The 9,234-nt window shown below is 38.0% G+C and overlaps 1 long non-coding RNA gene across 1 annotated transcript; it reads right to left on the reverse strand.

The window, feature by feature from the left end:
- Positions 1–8,130: 8,130 nt before the first annotated feature.
- On the reverse strand, positions 8,131–8,787 carry LOC118454396 (uncharacterized). The gene is made up of 3 exons (XR_004843706.2): positions 8,531–8,787; positions 8,403–8,440; positions 8,131–8,250 (listed from the first exon to the last, which is right to left on the reverse strand). It is a non-coding gene; the product is annotated as an uncharacterized LOC118454396 (long non-coding RNA).
- Positions 8,788–9,234: the final 447 nt, after the last annotated feature.

The following is a 9,234-nucleotide window of genomic DNA, read 5'->3' on the forward strand; positions in this document are numbered from 1 at the left end:
CCAGCATACATCTTTAGTGACTTTAAAAAACAAGAATTGGGCGCACAAGTTTAAATTTATTTTGAATTTTCTCTAATTCACACAGGATCAAAATGATTGATATGGGCTGAAATATACAAGCATATAGTATGTATTTTTAAAAAGGTTCCCCACTTTCCCTGCGGGTGGTCTTCAGACCAATTTGTCTTATACTAACTAAGAGGAACTACTGGTTGTAGTTAAATGATTTTGGCCTCGTCAAGCTAAACGATGTTGCAGAGCCTTTGGCACCAGTTATTAAAAGATTTAATGAGTATATGTGTTTATTTGAGCCTAAATCTAAACTTTTGATCCTGTGTGGATTAGAGAAAATTCAAACTTACACCCAATTCTTGTTTCATTGAAGTCATTGAAGATGTATGCTGTACAATCAATCCAGTCTGGAGTGAGAAACACATTAAAAAAAACCAAATACCATGACATTACTCATGGGCAGGCATTCACACCTCTGATGAGTCATCATACTCTAGATCCTTTTGGGTTCCTGGATGAGTACAATTTCAAATCAATGAATTTTTTTTTCTCTCAGTGATTGAGGGTGGCTAACAGCATCGTCAGCATGACCTTGGTTTGTTAAGAAAGGAAAGGCAGTTGGAAAGGCAGTTAAAGTAAACTGGCCTTGTTATCTGAGCTTCTGCAGGCCCCGCTACCGTACTTTTTGGTACTTTGATTACTCTACTCTTTCTGTTTAAGCTAAAATATCCAACCCATAAAAATGAAACAGAATCAATATAGTATGCGGTTAATATTTACCTTCATGAACAACAAAAGGAAAAACATGTACAGAATAATCACCAGTGGTATTAAAATCTGTTTAGACAACTCACAAAGCCTATATAGTGACACGCGTTTGCTTTTACACACTTTTTCTTATCAAATTTGATATTTCAGAGAGCTCACTTGTCCACAGTCACAATAGGAAGAGCTGATTCTGCTGAAGGTCACCCTGACATCAGAGCTGAATGAATGACATTTAGAGTACAATTTCCTATTTTTCACCATTTTCTTTGAAAGGAGTTATGCTACGTGAACAGACCATGCATGCGTCCACAGAGCCATACTCGCACACAACCATACAGAAGCCTTTCAGCTGCCGCTAAGCTCTTGTATTCTTCTACAGTGAGTTACATTAATGACTTGTCCTGTCCCCCGGCCACTTCCTTCTCTCTTTGGATCCCATCAGATTTAAAATATAGACTGATGATTCAAAATGTATTTAAAATTTGAAAATGAATTGATGGTCAAACACTGAAATAGAATATACTCGAAATAAAGTTCTAAAATATTTCTTAAGAGCCTTTGGTTATCTTCTTAATCCCCAGAAGAATGAAGAAGTACATTAGACATTATTTCAAAAGATTATGTATTATATAAACATTCTCTTTTTGCTTATATAAATTTCCAGAATTATAGCTGGTACTTTTGCTTCTGTTATTAGAAGCTGGTATTTACTTTCTAACCCTGTTGCAAAAGGACATGTCTCTTTGTGCTCCTTTCCAGGATAATCAAGTCATCCTTGTTCACATGCCTCCCTATATCTTTCCCCCAGCACCTTGACCTTTATCTTCAGCTAAATCTTATTTGCCTTCAAGACTTTATAGGGTTTCCCAGTCATTCATAATCTATTTGCAGTGTCCTACGGACTTTTCATTGGTATGACATTTGACAAAAAACTTAATGGTAAGATATTTCCGTCCCTGTATTTGTTCACCGTTGACTTTTAGTGAATTATTTTGGAAACATTGAGTGAATATGTTGTGAGATGCTTTCCTCGGGTTATGTTTTCCACAGTTTAAGGAAATTTTAGATATATATTTCATCAATCATTTATATTTATGAAGGCAGAGGAAGAAATAAGAAAAAATGTTTTTTAAATATGTTACTGTTTACTGTCAAGTTTCAACAGAATGCAACGCACTACATGAAAAACTGTAGAATTACAATTATTAAGTGTCACAAAATATTGAATATAGTTTATGTACAAAGTATATTTATAATCATGTAAATTATGTATAAAAATCTTGGACCTTGAAATTTCTTTCTACACATTTTTTAGGATATTTAGATTCGATGCATGTTAGGAACTCTTAAAGCTCATATTTTCAAACTGAAAGTACCCTGGGGAATATGTTAATGTTACTATGTTAATATGAAAATGTTACTGTTTACTGTCAAGTTTCACCAGAATGCAACGCACTATATCAGTGGTCTCCAACCTTTTTTGCGCCACGGAACGGTTTATGCCCGACAATATTTTCACGGACCGGCCTTTAAGGTGTCGCGGATAAATACAACAAAATAAAACTAGTACCGTACCGAAAAAAAGAAAATTTATTCATAACACACATGAAAAAACCCAGGAGAACCGAGTTAACAATAAAAACAGTAACAAAATAACGCTGAAAACCAATAAAAACCCTGAAAACCATACATTTCACACCTGAGCCTCAGCTCTCGCGGCCCGGTACCAAACGACTCACGGACCGGTACCGGTCCGAGGCCCGGGGGTTGGGGACCGCTGCACTACATAAAAAACTGTAGAATTACAATTATTAAGTGTCACAAAATATCGAATATAGTTTATGTACAAAGTATATTTATAATCATGTAAATTATGTATAAAAATCTTGGACCTTGAAATTTCTTTCTACACATTTTGTAGGATATTTAGATTCGATGCATGTTAGGAACTCTTAAAGCTCATATTTTCAAACTGAAAGTACCCTGGGGAATACCAACATGACTCTGATTTGCAGTCAAATCCACAGAAATAGCTGAATTCTTACCATAAACAGCTTCTAATAAGATCTGGACAATATTATCGACAGCATTTGGAAGTGCAAAATGATATGTGCATTCTAAAGTTTAGTACCATGGATACTGTTTGGTGGTATTATGCACAGTTTCCATTGACAAGAAAAGAAGAGCATAGAGCAGCAGGAATAGGAGAAAAATAGTTCCCAAATTTCACAGAACTGCAAACAGTGCACACAATGATTCAATGGCTTGTAGAATGACCTTTAACAGCGTTAACTTGAAGTTAATGCTTTCTGTATAAATTTATCAATTTCTTACACTGTTGTGGGTGAATTCAATTGAGGTTTGCAGGGATTTATTTAGGCACAGCTCTGTTGAGGTCAAATACATCATTTAGTCATTCTGTTGTCGATTTGCTACTGTGCTTGGAATCTCTGTCCTGTTGCACGACCCAAAGTTGACCAATCTTTAGCTGTTGGACAGATGGCCTGACATTTGACTCTACAGTGCTCTGGTGTACAGAAGAGTTCATGGTCGACTCAATGACTGCAAGGTGCCCAGGTCCTTGCAGTCATTGCAGCAAAATAAGCTCAAATCATTACCCTCTCCACCACTGTGCTTGAGAGTTGGTATGAAGGCTTTGTGTTGATATGGTATGTTTGGATTTCACCAAATATTTCCACTTTGGTCTCGTCTGTCCAAAGGCTGTTGTTTTAAAGGACTTAAGTTTTGTTCAGATGCAATCATTTTCTTTTTTTTTCTCCTGGCAACCATTCTAAACAGGCTTTTTCTAATTATACTATCATTAACTGTGATATTTAATATACTAGCATGCTAGGTTTTTGTTCTTTGACCATTGCAGCCTTGGGTTAAATTCACTGGGAAGTCCACTGGTGGGAAGATTGGCTGTCCTGAATGGTTTCCGCTCGTGAATAATCTTTCGCACAGTAAAATAATGAACTTTAAATTGTTTGGAAATGGCTTTACAACACTTCCCAGATTGGTGGGGAGCAACAGTTGCTTTTTAAAGATCATTGCTGATGTCCATCCTCCTTGGCATTGTGTTAAAACCCTCCTGACTGCTCCAGACCTACAAACTGCCAAAACGTCTGATATAGAGGTGGTCACACTTGCTGATGATCAGTTAATTACGTGCATTTGAGTAACAGCACCTGGCTCCTCTTAATTCCTATGAAAGAAAATTTGCAAAATGGATGAAGACTGACCTCCAAGATCATGACATAATAATTTATTTTTTGCACCATTTGTCACATAAAGTAGATTTAATGAAAGAAGACAGAGGGAGATCCCAAACTCAAAGTATAGTTGCTCTTGCAGGACCCAAAACCTGCAGCGAAAAGAAAACAAAAATGGATGAGAAGAAAATGTTGGACTTTTCTGAAGCTGCTTTTTGTGGAATTCCAATTTAGTTCCACTTTGTTTCTGAATAGTGTGCTCTTGACTGAGCAGAAGGGTGCCATGGAATTTGAGACAACCATATCTTAGTATTTAAAAAAAAAACAACTGCAGAAAATGTAAATGAACTGTTAATTTAATGTGTCAGCTCTTCAAATATACTCATTTCCCCATTAAAAAACAACAACAAAAAATGCTTTTAAAAATATAATGATGGAAGCAAGTTATATCCAAATGGAGCTGTTACAGGAATTAAAATTTGCAGGTGTGATAATGTTTGTATTGTGAGACAGTGGCATATTTGACAGCCCACTTTTGCATCCTTTAAACAAGCACCACCAACTCATGAGTGTCAGATGACATAAATGCACACAAAATTGCATGTATGTACCTTGAAATATTTACTTGCACCTTGATGTGCATTTGCCACAAAAGGTTTGAAAACCGATAGAATGGGGGTTTGCTACCAAACATTATTTCTCTATAAAATAACATGTTTCTCAACAACTCTTCTTCTTTTGTCCTTTAGAGCCGATGCACTCAGAACCTCATTTATGATCTGCTTCTACTTCCTGCAATCGGTGGCTATGGTGCAAGCTTCCTTAATGGTCAATCGTCAATTTTTGATATCTTCCTTAATGTGGTTCCTCACGTTGTCTTTAACGCCGACTTTTGCAACTTCTGTTGGTCTGGTCTTTTGCACCACGGGAGCTTGAACGGTATCGGCCCGTGATCCCAAGTACTTGAATTTGTGAACCTGAGCCTTGAGATGATGGTTGTTGTGATTTGGCACTGCATAAATAAAACTGAATAGAACAGAAGTGAATTGGACTTTAGCCTGTATGAGTATGCATGAGTTCATAGCGATTCCAAAAGGGGTGTCCGTGTCTGTGAATATTGAACTATCACCAGCGAACATCAAATGAGTTAGGAAGCCATCTTCCCCAAAATTGGACTCCAGTGTTCAATTTTTCTCCTTTATAAGAGGTTTGGAGAATAGTTTATGAGTCACCTTTACTACTTTAAACATATTTGAGAGAAAATAGTTTTTGGTTTTTTGTATTTAAGTGGAAGTGTAATAGTAATATTTGCCTCATCTGTAAGAGATCTCATAGCTTGATATAACCAACACAGTGATATATTGGCTAAAGAACCTGAGAGGACTTGTGCTTTCATATGATAATATGCACTACCTCGTTTAGATATGTTGAACCAAAGATTCAACCACAGTAAAAAACAAACAAACAAACAACAAAAGCACTTCTTTTAAACATCCTTGTTTACGTCTGGTATCACATAATGAGGCACTGTGACATCCTAAATGTATAAATTCATCCACCACCACGTTTGATGCCTTGAAATACAGTTGATTGATTCAAAAACTATGTTGGCATTATTTCTGAGCGTTTTCCCAACTTTAGTTCTAGTTCCCAAACTTCTACAATTCATGGTTGCAGCTTTTTCTCTTCACACTTGTTTCTGTGGGCATTATCAAGCGGAGCAATTTGGGACACACGAACAGATAGATGTCAGACCCGGAGACTTCTAGCTTTATTATACTTGGAGAAAAATTATTGTTTTGTTTTTTTGTGTATGCCAAATGTACCAGTGTTGGGGGTCTATGTTACGTCTTCAAATATAGATTAAACCAAAAACGTGTTATATTTCTGATATGAAGTCAAAGTGGGTTGCTCATTGAGAACGTCTTAGCTATTTTTATACAATCAGCTGTTTACAAACCAGCACTCCAAAGGCCTCTGGGATCAGATGGTTGTGACAAGTTCTTAACAATGTTTTTTTTTTTTTCTCTTTTTTTTGAAAACACAAAATAAAGAAAGCCATAGCCCTCTAAACAACCAGAAACATGTTCTTGCACCACACTGTGAATAGGATGGTCTCTGTAGCCTGCAGTTGTGGGGGTGTAGGAGGAGGAGGAGGGTGCAGGCTGGTTGGAATCAGTGACATTCTTCAAGGCCAGTGTAAGATTAAAGACCGGGGCTGTCGTGCCTCTGATCATATATTCACAAAAGATACCCTGTGAAGAACACATCTTTAAAGAGAGGCTGGCTGAAAATAACACCACTACTTGTGAATATTTGTTGCAGGGTATTATACATATCATATAAATGGTCTATTACTTAGTAAGGCACTTACAAACCAAAGACTTTTTTTTAACTTGCCCTTCTCATTTTTTCGCAGTTGTGTGAGCAGCTGCCTCCAGTGGCATGAGTTTGTCCTCTGTGATTTTTTTTATGTGTGTAAAAATCACAGATCCTAGATTTGGATTTAACCGAAAGACTTTGCAGTCTCTCTAGCTCTATTTTTTTCTAATCGCAATACCTCCAACATTCTAGCATTGTTGCATTGAGCTTAAAGAGCACTGATTAAAAAAAAGCTAACAGCCTTGGGCACAGTGTGCAACCACAAGCATTTATGCAGAAATGAAAAATGTCAATAGTGCTTCCTTCCATAATATTGCCTATTTCTCCGGCACATAACACTGGCCTGTGACTCATGAACATAAATTCAGTGCACATAGTATACTAAACCGAGCAATGATTAATATAACTTTCATCTTGGGTTTGCTTCACTTGGTGTGGCCTTGAGCTTTTTTATAGTCATGGCACAGTGGAAAAATGTAATGGCTTGCTATTCTGCATGTCCTTCAAATAAAATATTTCCATAATGGATTCTCATTGGTAGATATATATACATAGACTGCACCATAAGCTTTGCCCTCTTTGTATCTTTCACAAGAGAGTTAATCAAAAACTCCGCTTGATCTCAAAGCCCCTGGAAAGCAACAGCAAATGGCTGTTGAAAAGTATTAATATAATAATCAAGCGTTTCAGGTTGCTCTTAATTCAATTGTCTCTCTTAACATTTCCCAGCTATGTCAATCAATGTGCCTGCCTTGTCTTTAAAGCAACAGAGGAGTTATCCATTCCGGCACCATTAAAACATCAATGTCTCATTTCTGCTAAATGGCAGAGGAAAGATAATTGGCATGTGTGCATGCATATTAATTAACTGATAATGAGACGATAAGGCCCCCTCTTTATCTGCAGGTGTGGAGCCACTAATCAATTGGCAGTGAAATGGGGTAAAAATGCGCTTCTTTTATCCCACTACTGAAATTAAAAACCTATTTAGTACCACGTTTTCCAACAAAGTGCTTTTCATTTATCTTCTCCGGCACATTATTCAATCACACTTTCCATTTGTATAATGGTAATATTTTCATGTAATTTCCCACTGCCTCTGAGATGGGTATTTTTGATATGGCTTTGTAAAATGGCTATTCCATTCCAGCTCCATTCACTGGTAATAAACTTACAACCTATATTTCAGATTAAATGTCTTCAGCAAATGGAACCAGCCTCAGACGTCTCACAGCAGCGGGGGAAGATCGCTCCTGCTCCCTGGTGGAGGCAAAGGGAACCGTTTCCCCTTTCTCTATGCCCCCTGGTGGCAAGGAACATAAAGTTCTGGAAGGTCTTCTCAATCCAGCTCTTGGCAGCAGTTTGTTATTTGTTGTATAAAGACTGTCCAAATGAACACCGGTAGCAGCCCTCTCATATGCAGAGCATCCCATCTAGCTGAGAGCTGCAAGGTACACAGAGCTAGCACATAAGTTGACTGTCTTAAAGAGTTGCTGCTTTAGCCTACAGCAGTATTGGAAGCATTTAAAAGAGAGCGTTGTAACTATCAGCCCTGACCAGAGGTGTGTGAGTGCAAGTAAAGAGGAGGAGGAGAAGAGAATGAAAATAAATGATTGTGAAAAAACAAAGCAAGGTACGCCGTAGGAAATGACGCCTAAAAAAAGAACATAAAGGTTCAAGACAACACAATGTAATACTCCAAACGATGTATTTATCACAAAATAGTTTCTAGACTTTGACAATAGGAGTCGGATTTCTTCGGAAGTGTGCGTATTTGATTATGTGTGCCTGGCCCAGATGACAGACGTTGATGGACAGTAGTGCAGCGTCGCCTCATCCTGCTTACAGGTCCTCCTTCACCCTCGGACAGGCCAATCTGTGCACACAGCAACACAGACACAACAGAACCCTTCTCAGTCACCACGCAGCCCATTTGTCACGTCAAACTGCTTCAGAAAGACACGGCGGTCAAGTTACAGAGGTAATTGTGTCAAAGTGACCCCTATGCAATGGTCATAAATTGCTTACTTTACAGAGAGGTGCTGTATCCTTGTTCATTGATAGAACTAAAAGGAGAATGAAAGGACGTAGTCAGGTAATAACTAAAAATCTTAAAGGCAGATTATGAATAACATTTAAGGAGAAAATGGTCTTACAAGAAGAAGAGTTAGGTTCGGTGTAAAGGTGGCGCTCAGCTGGAACTCTTCGTTTTTTCATCTTTTTCTTTTGTTCCATTCGTTTCCTCTGCAGGCGCCTGCTTGGTGGAAGTGGCAGTTTTCGGCCTGTCCTCTGGCTTTTCAGAAGGGTCAACCACTGTGGCCCCCCTACTTGTGTTGCAGCCCATGATTTTTCAAAATTTGAGAGTGTGCAGCGTGTCGTTCAGCTGATGGTTGTCCACAGGAGTATGAAGTGTCAAAACCCTGGTCGTCACCTTAAAACTTGTGTGTTGTGGGCTCAGGTGCATTTGTTCTCCAGGGCAACTATATGACTTCCTGTTGTGTTAACTTTGTTAACTTGACAGCCTATTGGTTTATTTTACAGTCCTTTGTCTGTTGTATCACATTGCCTTTTTGCAAATACTTCCCTAAGCGACAGTGGTTGAGAATTAACTCTGAAGCAAAACATGGTTACTGATAAACACTGAAGTGGGCTGTGTGTCAATCACAGAGTAGCTATGGTTACTGACTTTTCCACAGTGGAAAAATTTGTGTTTTGATTCCCTTGGAGGAGTGAGTTTTATCCATCGTCATTTCACAAAATCCAATTTACATCAAACTTTATAGAGCAGAAAGAAACAGGTGTAAAGTCAACAACTTGTGATCAGAAAAGATATTGGATCTATACATGACATGTTTCTGAA

Source organism: Neolamprologus brichardi, chromosome 1 (assembly GCF_056152115.1).
Source record: "Neolamprologus brichardi isolate AB-2024 chromosome 1, ASM5615211v1, whole genome shotgun sequence".
In the NCBI taxonomy this organism is placed as follows: domain Eukaryota; kingdom Metazoa; phylum Chordata; class Actinopteri; order Cichliformes; family Cichlidae; genus Neolamprologus; species Neolamprologus brichardi.